The sequence below is a fragment of the Artibeus jamaicensis genome, unplaced genomic scaffold (assembly GCF_021234435.1).
Source record: "Artibeus jamaicensis isolate MK-2021 breed Jamaican fruit bat unplaced genomic scaffold, CSHL_Jam_final scaffold_369, whole genome shotgun sequence".
Classification (NCBI taxonomy): Eukaryota; Metazoa; Chordata; class Mammalia; order Chiroptera; family Phyllostomidae; genus Artibeus; species Artibeus jamaicensis.
In genome coordinates this window covers 39,749,657-39,762,520 of record NW_026522042.1, presented here as the reverse complement: position 1 = coordinate 39,762,520, position 12,864 = coordinate 39,749,657, and the positions used below count along the sequence as shown (strand labels likewise).

The following is a 12,864-nucleotide window of genomic DNA, read 5'->3' as shown; positions in this document are numbered from 1 at the left end:
GGACAAAATTAAGAATGTAACTTCTAAAAAAGTTACAAAGTCAGAGAATTAGTATTGTAGGAAAGGCAGGGTGAGGGAGATAGCAGATGAGGGGATCAGAGAATGGAATGGGTTAGAGTTGAAGCTGTGAGAAGTGAGACTGTTCTCAGTGATGTAGGATCTGGAGTGTGGCCATGGTAGTGCTTGCCTGACCTTGAGCAGAGGCGAAGGAATTTAAGGAATGTCAGGGCTGGGTAGTTTGAAAAGTCTTCCCTGGAGATGTTGAAGTCACCCAGCATGATGCTAGAACTGGGAGTATATTGTGGGACTGCAAACCAGGTATCAGACTTTTTTAATAAATGAGGGTAAATGACCACCATGAGATTTGTAGGAAGCAGTGGTGAAGCCAGATAGTTACTTTGATGAATAACATGAATGTCAAAAGAATAGCAGTTTTATACAGGGGCAGAAAAATTGAGTACTTACTATAATATACATTAGACTGTGTTAGGTAGGAATGAGACCACCAAACCCACCTCTGAATTCCGATCTCAATTGCCATTGTTATACAATCGCAGGGATGGGCACTTACTTTCAACCTAACAATACAAGCACTTTATAGTGTGAATAATATATGACAGGTAACAGAATAAGGAAAAAAAAACATGCCAGGTGTCTTAGGCTTGTTTAATGAACTGTATTCTAGATGTTCAAATTGTAGAGCTTGTTATTGGTGGGTTGAAATTTCTTTTTTCTACCTTTGTTTTCAGATTCAGCTTTTAGAAAATGATAAGGAGATACAGTTAACATGACCATATCCTGGATATAAAAATAATTTTCCCCATTATTCTGGATATTACTCGTTCAGAATTTGAGGCAATTCATTTGCCACGATGAACTTTACTCTCATGCTATCCAGGTTAATATAGCTGTCTGAGCATAATTGTGTAAGTTGTATAAAATACAGTCTAATGTGCGAAAATTTAAACTTTTAAAACATATAATCTAGCCTAGCACTATCAAGAGAACGTTCTTCAATAATGGAAATATTCTGCATGGGCACTGCCCAGTATGGTAGCCACTAGCCAAATTGACCACTGAGCTCCTGAAATGTGGCTAGTGCAACTAAAGAATACAGTTTTTAAGTTCAATTCATTGAGATTTGAATAGCCACAGGTGGCTCGTGGCACAGTACACAGCTACAACTAGACAGCCTAGGTATGCAGTAGAAAAATTACTGTTACAAAGAAGTTTTTAAATATTATATATAAAATTCTCGAAATAAGGCAATCCTAGTTCATTTTAGAAACCAGTGTAGGAGACTTCCATGTTTGCTAATGACAGATTAGGTTATTCTGACTGAATTTTTTAAAACCTTGCTGAATGAGATTTATTTTTTAATCATTGTGAAGTCAACGAAGAGCTGACAAGATAGTGAAACAAATGCCTAAAGGTGAAATTCTTTGAGGAAGGGGAATTCAGAAATGTAAATGGAGCATCGGAGCACTTCAGGTACTCCTGTGCTGATAGTATTCAGAGATAGACGTAAATTGCTCTAGTATCTCGTTCTTAAGTACTATCTATATGAATAAAGTTCTTCCCAAAGCTCCCCTCTGCTCTCTTAGCTAACTTCCTTCATGTTCCATTGGCGAGAAGGCCACATGCCTACGCTTAAACTAGTCACAAGCAAAAGGAATGAGATTACCATAATTGGTTTAGAATAATCCAGATATGCTGTAATGGGGTTAAGGTCACTTTCCCTGAGAGGTAGGTTCCTGAGCAAAAATCAGAATTCTGTTGGCAAGAACGTAAAGGGTCATAGATGCGGGATATGCCACAGGGGTCTGTGTCAGACCTTGTTTCTGTCTTTGCAGTTACCTGCCCTTCTTTGAGCAGGATAGGTTCCCAGGTCCCCGGTGGATACCTGAGACTATGGCTAGTCCCCCACCCATACATACATCCCCATAGTAAAGTTTAACTTATCAGTTAGGGCACAGTAAGAGACTAACAATAATAAGTAATAATAGAACAGTTATAAAAATGTACTGCAAAAAAGTTATGTGAATGTGGTCTCTCTCCCTCTCAAAATATCTTACTGTCCAGTACTCACCTTTCTTCTTGTGATGTTGTGAGATGAGGCACTGGACAAAGGGATGGAGTTGGATGTTGTGAGACTTCACCATGCTGATCAGAATAGAATTTAAATTTAAAAGCAATTTAAATGCAACTTTAAAACTTATGAACTGTTTATTTCTGGAATTTTCCACTTACTATTTTCAGATTGCAGTTGACCTTGGGTAACTGAAACTATGGAAAAGGGGGACTAGTATTTATTGAGCACTTAATGCCTATCAGATCTATTATTTTAACATATTTTCTTCCCATACTGAGAGCTCTCCTCAGTAGCAACTTGGCTTGGTAAGACATTTTTAATTTTCTTTTTTTTTTTTTTTTTTTTTCAGTATAAATCTAGAAAAACTGTGAGAATTTAAAGTTTTGGTATAATCTGTTCTGTCACAACCTTGTTTCTGCAACATAAATTAACTCATAAATGATTGAATTATTTTGTTCCATGAATCATTTTGTTCCGTATTTTGTGCCACTAAGCAGTACACCAGCTGAAGCTGAACTTCACTGATACAGCTAAGCCGAGGAGAGTTGTGCTGGACGTGATGCCCATGTGTCCCACACTCTTCCTTTGGCTCAGTCTGCCACGTGCGCGGTGGTACCAGGCCTCATTGTGTCTTTCTGCCTGTTCTTTGTGCATTGGCCTCTTGTCCTTACGATCCAGCAACCTTAACCCTTCCTTATTAACTTTTTCACCTTTTTTTTTAACAGAGAAAATTTTGTGTTTACTCTAGGATTTCTTCGTTAGGAATTTGCCATGTATTTTTAAAATCATGCTAGTATTTTCTTAGAATTCTTAATTGTTTTCATTAGTGTTCTTTTGGCTGGCTGTAATGCTATTGTCCCCTTAGGTGCTTGTTATTTTTAATGTGCAATTTTGCACAAAGAGATTTTTCAGACATGTGTCTATCCTATTAGAACAGAAACTTATATTTGAAAAATATACTCTCAAAGTTTCTGTTTATGTAGACTACACTGTAGGATAGAGAATTTAATGATAAATCATAAGGGTGATTGACGAGTTAAGATAGAGTGATACAAGCAAGACTTCAGCGTTTCCAGTTAACATGGAGTGGGTGCTAGTGTAAGAGCATGATAGCACTATTGTTTGTATCCTTTAGGTTAACTTCTGTACTCTTTTCGGAAGATACAATGCTTTACACGTTCTTTTATTCTAGAACGCCTGGGTGTCTGTCACGAACTACGTTAATGGACTCAACAGAGTACACTGGTCTTTTGATCAGATTAGCCTCCTGCCTTGGTGTATGTTTTACATGATTAAATACCATGCACATCAGATTTAGTGACTCTGTGAATGAGACCTGAGAGAAAACTTTCCAATTAGTTAAAATCAGTTTAATACTCAAGAACTAGAAAACAATTCATAAGCGTTTTTGGCTTGGTCATTTGTGATCTAAGAGCTTCTCTTGAGATTTAAATAGAGGTAATTAATATAAAGGATATAAATTCATATTTCATTTGTTTTTTATTTATATATCTCTATATTTTATTTGCATATATCTGTATTCTATCATACATGTGATTTCATATCCTAATGAAGAATTTCCACCCTAAAGGAAGTCTCTTAATGCATGATTTTAAAATAATTGTATAATATTCCAATATATGCATATTTTAGGGGTTTTTCCTTTTTTAATTGAGTTTATTGGGGTGACACTGGATAGCCAAATTATATAGGTTTCGGGTGTACAATTCTTCACATGTACACGTCACCCATATCTAGTATTGTGTGTTCACCACCCCAAGTCATGTCTCTATTTATCATTGTTTATCACCCCCATACCCTCCTCTATCTCCTCCCATCCACTCCCCCTTCCCTGTCAATTCTTGGGCTCCAAATCAAACTTCCCAGTATAAAGGAAAAATTCGAATGATTATGGAAGATTCGAATTAGTGCTCAGGATGAGATGATGTCAGGTGGCCAAACAGCAGGACGTCCAGGGCTCTTCACTTAGTGTCGGGGATCTTTGAGGTTTGCCCTGTGCTTTCTGATTTATGTCTTCATGGGTTTGACCGGTCCTACTTGCACTCCTTGTAAGATCTTGCAACCCATTTCATATAGGCTGTCAGTTTACCATGTAGTAAATAGTCTTGACCTTCTCATTTCTGTGGTTGACCAGCTGGTGTTATAGATTACTGCTTAGTTTTCACATTTTTACATATAGTAACAATTATTATTACTTGTTTGAACTCTCTGATTAGCATTGAGTTAGCTTCATTAAAATCACAACGGAAAATTAGAACAAATTAGAAAATCATAGGGAAAGAAAAATAATATCAGCCTGGGGTTAATACCTTAAATATGTGCCCCAGGGTCCTTCCACTTACTAAAGATGAGCCACAAATTTTGCTCTGAGGTTTTTAAAGATTCGAGAAGGAAACATTCTCGGTTTTAAAATTCATAACGTCTAGTAGCGATGACAAAAGGCAAAACAGCCACAAGGGAACACTTTACTAGTTCAAAGCTTTGATACTTCTCCTACGTGGACCCCTACCCTGTGGCAAATCAGATTGAGTCATACAAGGCTGACAGCACTGTTTTTGCTTAGGTTCGAGGAGCAGTTAGAACCTAGAACTAATGTAGGCTGAGCAAAAGTGGCTTGTACAAAGAGGTGGCCACCCCCTCTGCCTGGTACTGTTCTTGCCAAAGACGTTTGAAGGGTAACAGGAGGGGTAGGGGTAAAAAAGAGAGTGGTCCCATTAGTTCCGGTCCCACTTACCCCACTTTCAGAGAAGGAGATCCACAGAGATAAAAGAGGCAACATATAAAGCAAAATAACTTAATGCTAAAGATTTTAAAGTAGATTAGAAATATATCTGTATCAATGTTTATATGTATGTATATATAATAACTATTTTAAATAGGATTTATAGCTGTTATGAATACCTTACTTTATAACTTGATTTTTTGTAAGAAGTAAAAATATGACTATCTTAAGTTTATAAGCCAAATTTTAAAAAAGATTTTATTTATTTATTTTCAGAAAGAATGAAAGTGAGGGAGAAAGGGAGAGAAACATCATGTGTGGTTATCTCTTGTATACCCCCAAATGGGGACCTGGCCCACAACCCAGGCATGTGCCCTGACTGGGAATTGAGCTGGCAGCCCTTTGGTCACAGACCAGCACTAAATCCACTGAGCTACACCAGCCAGGGCTATAAGCCAAATTTTATATTAAAGCCTAAAGAAGAGATATTAGTTATCATGAAAAGGACTTTTCTGCATTTCTGAAAAGAATTTTCTAGTGCATTTAGGTGTTTTCCAAGACCAAGAAAATCTGTGTTTTTTTTCTGTTTGATATTACTTGTGATCTGCGTGTCTGCTGATAATGTATTCAACTAGGATAGAGCTTCTCCTGAAAACCTAAGTTCCACTTTGGCTAAGGTAGGGAGTCATATTATTCTGCATCTTAAACATTTCATTTCTTTCCTTTTTTATGCCTAAAAACTATAAAAAATTGTGGAGTCAAAGTGGGTTTTCCAGATCATCTGTGGTCTGTTGCAGCATTTAAGCCCAGATTGTATGGTACCTGGGTTTTTTCTCAGTCAGCTGTGCTAGGAGGGCAGGTTACTCTGCACTTCTTTTCCTCTCCAGTGCATTGCTGAAGGTCAGTCAGTCAGTGGTGTGATCGCCTTGCTTGTGGTGCACAGAAGAAGCATGGCCTGTATCTGGAGGTGGGATTGTAGTGAAAAAAGTATTGGTTTTGGATACAAATTGACTCAAATTTAAAGCCTGCCCGTAACACTTGTCGCTGTTTGACATATCTGGTGCTATTCCTGATACTTAAATCTGTACTCAACACAGAATAGCTGTTATCACACACACTTATGTTCTATAGATTAAAAAGAGTACTTTCATGCATTAAATCTTGAAATAATTTTTATAAAGAGGAAGGACAAGTATTTTTTAATTGAGGAACAGGCTTTTGCCATGAAGAGGATTCAGTAAGGTATAGAATTTCTGAGTCCTGGTTCAGAGCTCTTATAACAGATAGGAGGTGAGTGGGGCAAGGTAAGCTTCTCTCTGAGTTTGGTCACCTTTGACATTGACTTACTTGTAGTCTAACCTTACCCTGCATTGGAACCACACAGCTGAGGATATTCTGAAAGCACCAGCCTTGCCCCCAGGGATAGGTCTGGGGTAAGTGATGCCATAGTACGGAGCCGATCCACTGACTAGCAATTATCACCATTTCCCGGGTTATGATTAGAAAACAACTATGTGTCAGTCGCTTTATTCTTATAAATATTGTGTGCAACATGATATTGTATGTATGGCAAAAAAAGTAACAGGAGCAGTGTCATTACTCTTCTTTATCAAGCTTAATGAATTTTATCAAGCTTTGCGAATAAGGACTAGCTTTTAAGCACAGAAAGGATCGTGCTTGTTTATTTTGTTCTTAAAAGAGATGTTTAAAAAATTACAAAGTGAAGCTCATTTTTTAATATATTTACAGGCTTAGGGGAAAAGGTTACGCTATGGATAGATGGCATTTTAATTAAATTCAGACTCTAGGAGGCACATTAGAAATAACTAATCTTGAAAACTTGCATAGTAGATTATTGCATCAAATATATCAGCTAGATTCAAGTTGTCTGGACAATGTAGGTAGATCAGGATTTTGTTTCTTTTTAAAAGTAAAAGTACAGTGAAATTACAAAAAATCAAACTATGCAGGGGACATAAGATAAGGTTGTATCGAAACTGGGGTTGCAATGATTTACTATTTGCATTGAACACAGAATTTAACCTTGGAAATGCCCCTGTGAATTACTCTAATGAGGTAATCAATCAGACAGTACCTGATAACTAGGAAATCAGGAATTTTGTTGGCAACTTACACAAGAGGGTGTGGGAGCAAGGCCTTTTTTTAACCGGTGTCGCAGTTTTGGTGTAATTTTGAGAAAGATGCCTCTCTGTGTGAGCAAACAGAGCTATGTCCCTCCTTCACAGTCCAATGTCAAGTGCACGACTTGCTCAGCAGAGCAAGGGTTGGAATCCAGGCTCTACCTATGTTTTCCCAACTGAGGTATTACTTGCTAAAAATATGCTTGCTACCATGAAGAGGAAGAAGAGAATTAAGTTTGAGGATTGTTGAAGGTTAGTCTAGTGTAATAGTGCAGAAGTAAAAGTGCATTTGGTGTGAAAGTAAGAAAGGAAAAGAAGCAGGAGGTGAGAAAGTCATACAGGAGGTAGAGCAAAATGCCGATGTTGCTCATTTTGCAGTTTTCCCTGAGCTGTAGGAATCCTCATGTTGCCACCCTGCCCACCTCCTCCAGGAGGAGGAGAGGGAGAGGGAAAAAAGTGTCCCTTCTCAACCCGCTTCTCACTACTTATTACCTATAAGAGGACTGTATTTTCAGAATTTTCCTCATTTAAAAAACATATAGGGATATATTTCTCTTAAAGTTACGGGCATTTGGGGTGGGTTTTGCAAATGAAAAAAAAGAAGGCACAAAGGTAATCCTGGACTTGCCAAGGTCACCCTGTTCTTTAGGACAAAACAAGGATTGGGAGCCCAGTATTAATACACCACTGGGAGGTCTGTCAACAGAAGCTGAGATTTCTTTTTATAGCTCCTTTTATGTCCCCAGTGAATTACCCTTTTTTAGACTTATCTACCCTAAAAAGCATTAAGTCAAAAGGAGATGCTTTTAAACTATCAGTGAAATTGGAAACATAAAATAGTCTATAGAAGGTGCTAACTTAACACACATCTCTGAAAACAGGTGGTCATAAAAATGATAATACTACTTTTTTATTTCTTTGAAAACACTAAGATTAAAAGGTGCTGAGGCCTGCAGCTTTGCTCTCCGGATTTATGTGGGGCCCTGCTGGTTGCTTTGTAAAAGGAGAGGATGCTTGATTAGTGTTAGCACCAGGAGGCTGAAAACCTGTCAGGCTTCACATAAAAAATGTGTTGCTTATGCCCATTGTTCTCTGTTAGGATTTCAGTGTAGTGTCAGCATTTATAATCCCTAAATAATTTAAACAGCATTACTCCTTAAACTCTCCGCTCTTCCTAAACAACCCCTCCCCAAATATAGTCCACGTAATTTTTTTTTCTTAAGAAATTAACCCCTCTTCGATCAGTCTCATTTTGGGGAACCAGCATATATGATTGGTTCCTACTGAGCTTATTTCTAATGAGCACAGACTCAGAGCATTCACTGAAGTCAACACTGGAATCAGGAAACCGAACACTGGCTGATGCACTCTAGAACCAGACACACGGATCAGGGCGCCAGGTCTACCACGGTTCCCTCAGAGCCCTTCCATCCTCCGTGCCGTTCTGTGAACTTCCTAAACACACTCTTGTCTCCAGGCCTTTGCATTTACTGTTACCCGGAACACTGTTTTTGCAGATATGTACATAAGTCACACTCTCTCAGTATTTTTTTTTAAAGTCTGTTCAAGTGACACCTTATCCTAGGGAATTTCTCTGACCATACTATTTAAAACAGTTTCCCTCCACCTCGCTATCAATTAATTCCCTTAACCTGCTTGTTTTTCTTTTTTCTCATGAAAGCAGAGACCTAATCTGTTTCGTTTGTTGCTTTATATCCAGAACCTAGATCACATGTATAAGCAGTGTAGATATATACAGGTATTTGCTGAACAAAACGAAGACATTTAAGGCCAGTATCTTGATGCCTTGTTTTAAGAGGGCTCCTGATGAGTTATGATGTGCCTTTAAGAAAGCCATCAAGGTCTAGGTACCTTTTAGTTAGGGGTTAGATTTGCTCAGTGTGGATCCCAAAGAGAGGAGCAATACCACCAGGTTGTAGGAAGACAGCTTTTAGCTGAAAGTAGGAAGAACCTGATAATTGCAGTTGTCTGAAAAGTACCTGAGCTTTCTGTAGATGTTTGTTGAGATTTGACCACTTTGGGGATAATTGTAGAGGACATTTAAGCACAGTGTGCAAATTATGTTATATTACTTCTAACATCAGTTCTTAAAAGTGTATGATTTGTTAAAAGTTAGTTGAGTTTGGTTCTTCCACAGACTGCTGCCAGACGGATGTATCTATTATGTTAACACCTAAATCAGGGTTGGCAAATTCTACCTCCTGGGCCGAATTCTGCCCATCACCTCAGTTTGTAAATTAAACTTTATTGGAACACAGCCCTGTCCATTTACATATTGTCAATGGCCTCTTTCACATTATAATGGCAGAGTCGAATAGTCACAGTGGATACCGTATAGAACACAAAACCTAAAATATTTACTGTATTGCCCTTTACAGAAAGAAGTTTTCTAAGCTCTATACTTTTAACCAACAAACTGTGAAATATAACATATAGAAATGTTTCTGTATTCAACCTTCCAGTTTCTTCCTCCCCTCCTCCTCCTCCTTCATTATTGACTGTCGTATCATTAAAGATCCAACCATGATAATATAAATCACTCTGAATATTTAGATAGAGGGAATTTAATGCAAAGAATTGGTTACATGTGATGGAAGAGGCTTGCAAGCCCATAGATCAGGGTCAGCAGGAAGAGGCCAAAGAGACCCAGGCAGGAGGGGTTTTATCAGGGTCCAGAGGCTGGAATCACACAGCAGAATCTGGAAGCATAGGAAGTGGTGGAGGTGAGGGGCTTCTGTTGGCTCAAGCTGGAGCCACAGAAAGGATTCTGCTTCTGCCTAAGGTGCTTCCTGAGGTCCTGAGGAAATAAGAGAACTCTCCTGGCGTCTCCCACTAGTGCCTTTCATTGCCTAATCCAACCAGAAGTCGGCTGGCACAGAAGCCTAGAGAATGGAGCTTACGGAGTTTGTTCCCCTGGAAAATGGAGCAGAGCAGGAGAAAGGTGAGGGATGAGTCTAAGGGTACCTGACCCGAGACCAGCATGGCTGCTGATAGTTATTCAGCTACCATATACCAGGTACAGAGCTAAACATTTTACATGAATCTTCACTGAAGAGGTAAATCTTAGTATTATGCCCAGTTTATAGATGAGGCTTGGAAAGTGAAGTCTATTTCTCAAGGCCATACGTTAAACAAGGGCCAAGTTAGAACTGAATGCAGATCTGTCTTACTCCAAAATTGTTATTTTATAAGAATTGGGCTCTCGTTCTATAAATGAGAACAAGGAAGGTTTTTGAAAAAGATAAGAAACTTGCTGCTGGAAATGACCAGGCTAGGTCTATAGCCCAAGTAGTTACTCCCATTGGGGTTTTGTGTAGCTGAACAAAGCTGAAGCCTCACACTGCCATTAGAGCACTTCGTGTCTGCCAGAGGCTTCCCTCCAGGAGGGAGGTCTCCTGCACCCTGAAACTAAGCAAACCTTTCTGTCCCCAGTTTACTCTGTTACAAAGTGGGAATATTAATTACAACGACCTCATAAGAGTGTTGACAGACATTAAAGAAATAGTACATCTTAAGGCCTCTGAGCAGCATGCCACGGAGCAGGTACTTACAAAATGCTTGGCAAATGCTAAGTTGCTGTTGTCATTATTGATATTTTTATTATGCTGACCCTTGGAGTGGTTATCACAAGAAAAGAGTAGATCAGAAATTTAATGACATGTTATCCAAGTGCTTCATGAAAAAGTAATATCCTCCTATTGGACCTTTTATTTCTATTAGGAGCATCATTACAAGATAGTTAATGATAGGATTTTTGTTGTTAAGTGAGTGATGGCCCACATGATACCTTAGTTTGTCAATCTGAAGCTTTTTTATGGACTAGTGCTTTTCTGTGAACTAGCACCTCCTCTTATGCTCCTGTAGAACAGCCATTCTCCCGCTATTCCCAACATTCAGCCTTCTGCCTCCTGTCCCCAAGGCTTTACCTGGCTTTATTTTTAATAGTTCCCTCCTCCCCATAGTCCTTTCTCTTAACCAGCTCAATTCCTACAGTGTCTTATAATGTTACAAACATTAAGTATTTATAGTACTTTTATTATAATTATAATACTCAAGATTTGCTGCCAGAGATGTTTCCCTAAGTAATCACAAGAAACACTGATCGTTCACCTTTATGCAGCATCTACAGGCAACCTGGGACACGCCGGCACAGACTCACTGCCCAAAACAGCACTAGAGTTTTTTCTGTTTGTGTCTTGTTTCTGCAACTAGATTGAAGGCTATGCATGAATGAACTTTTAGGTGGTCAGTGCTTTTCAAATACTTAAGTTTTATGTGAAAATTTGTAGCGAGAGTTAAAATTGTTTGTATTTTTAGAAATTGATAATATTTGCTTAAAAAAAAAACAGTCTTGCTGCATGGCAAAGCCACTGACAACTTCAGTCCTTGTGTGGAATTTCCTGGAAATGGCAGAAAAGTACAGCACTAGCAGAGCATGAAACAAAAACACTGGAAGCGGATCTTTCCAGCATGATGCACCGTGTAGCCTCAGGTTCATAGTTATTTTCCATTAACACAGAAAAGAAACAAACAAACAAAAAATACAGGTAAGGTGGCCCTGGCAGACTAGTTCAGTTGGTTGGAGTGTCATCCTGATACACCACGGTTGCAGTTTTGCTCCCTGATCAGGGTGTATATAAGATTAACCAGTGAATACACAAAGAAGTGGAACAACTAATATTTCTCTCTCCCTCTTTCTCTAAAATCAATAAATAAAAAAATTAGAACACAGGTAAGAAGGGTAATTCGACAAGCAGAATCTTTAGGTTTAACATTGTAGTACCTTATTTTAATGTGCAAAAAATATTTTTAAACGCAGGGTCCATAACAGAATGCTGTTACTATTTTCAGAATCTGAGGCTTTGGACTTGATATGGTAGAAATTTGAACCACAGAGTATAGGAAGTAATGATGACCATGCAAATATTTGCACACTGTGGTCTATTATTTTTGCACATGCTTCAGACTGTTTGCAGTGTTCTGACCTCGGAAAAGTATATGAAGTAAATGTGGAGATACAAGGGAAGGTGGTGAAAAGTCCTGGAAATGATATCTGAGAGTGTCTGTAACATACTCATCTCTTATTCACAATTAATAGTGACTTGCTTCATTCTTTCATATTTAAAGTGGGTGTTTCTTGGTCAGTGTTTCAAAAGCAGTAGCTTTGTGTTTCAGGTGCAACAGCTGCAGAACTCCAAAAGAATATGTCAAATTAGGTCGTGTTGCTCAAACACTATGAGATGTTATACTTTTAATTCTTTATGAACTTAAATATTACATTTAGGATGGCCCTGTGGTATTTGGCATCTATACCTAGCCTGATTGGCAAGATTTTCCTCTCTAAAAAATTCAGGTAGAAAAAAGCATTCCAAACTTCTAAAAACAAATGATTCTTTCTTCATCCCCCAACTTCTTTCTCTGTCTTCCATTGAACACATGTACATGTTTTGAACCAAGTTATTATTTTATTTTCTGTGATGTTAAAGAATATATGTAAATCCTAATAAGTCCAAATTCCTTGAACTTGAAGGTGTTTAAACTTGAGGCCTAGCATTTTGCCCTGCCCATCCCATGTCTTAGAATATGATTTTTGTCAGAGCGAGACAGTAAACAGCTACAGTAGTAGGGATCCAAGCCACAATTCATACTACCAAATGTCATGTTACAAACCTGCCTCTTGATTCCTTAAAATAAGGAGCTGGGAGTAGCTGTGGAGACTGGACCTCAAATGCTTCTACCAAAAAAATTTTTGTGTTTGAGTTTCTTCTCCTAGTTTTTTGTGTGTGTTTATAAGGAGATGCCTGATGGATTGATCGCAAAGAGGACTATGACGTGCATCTGAGTGTGAAGTTATATGGAAACTGTCT

The 12,864-nt window shown here is 38.4% G+C and overlaps 1 protein-coding gene across 2 annotated transcripts in view; it reads left to right on the top strand.

Annotated features, from left to right (window-relative positions):
* ADAMTS6 (ADAM metallopeptidase with thrombospondin type 1 motif 6) overlaps window positions 1–12,864 on the top strand; it is a 245,277-nt gene that overhangs the window by 163,217 nt on the left and 69,196 nt on the right. The gene's annotated exons all lie outside the window — the stretch shown is intronic.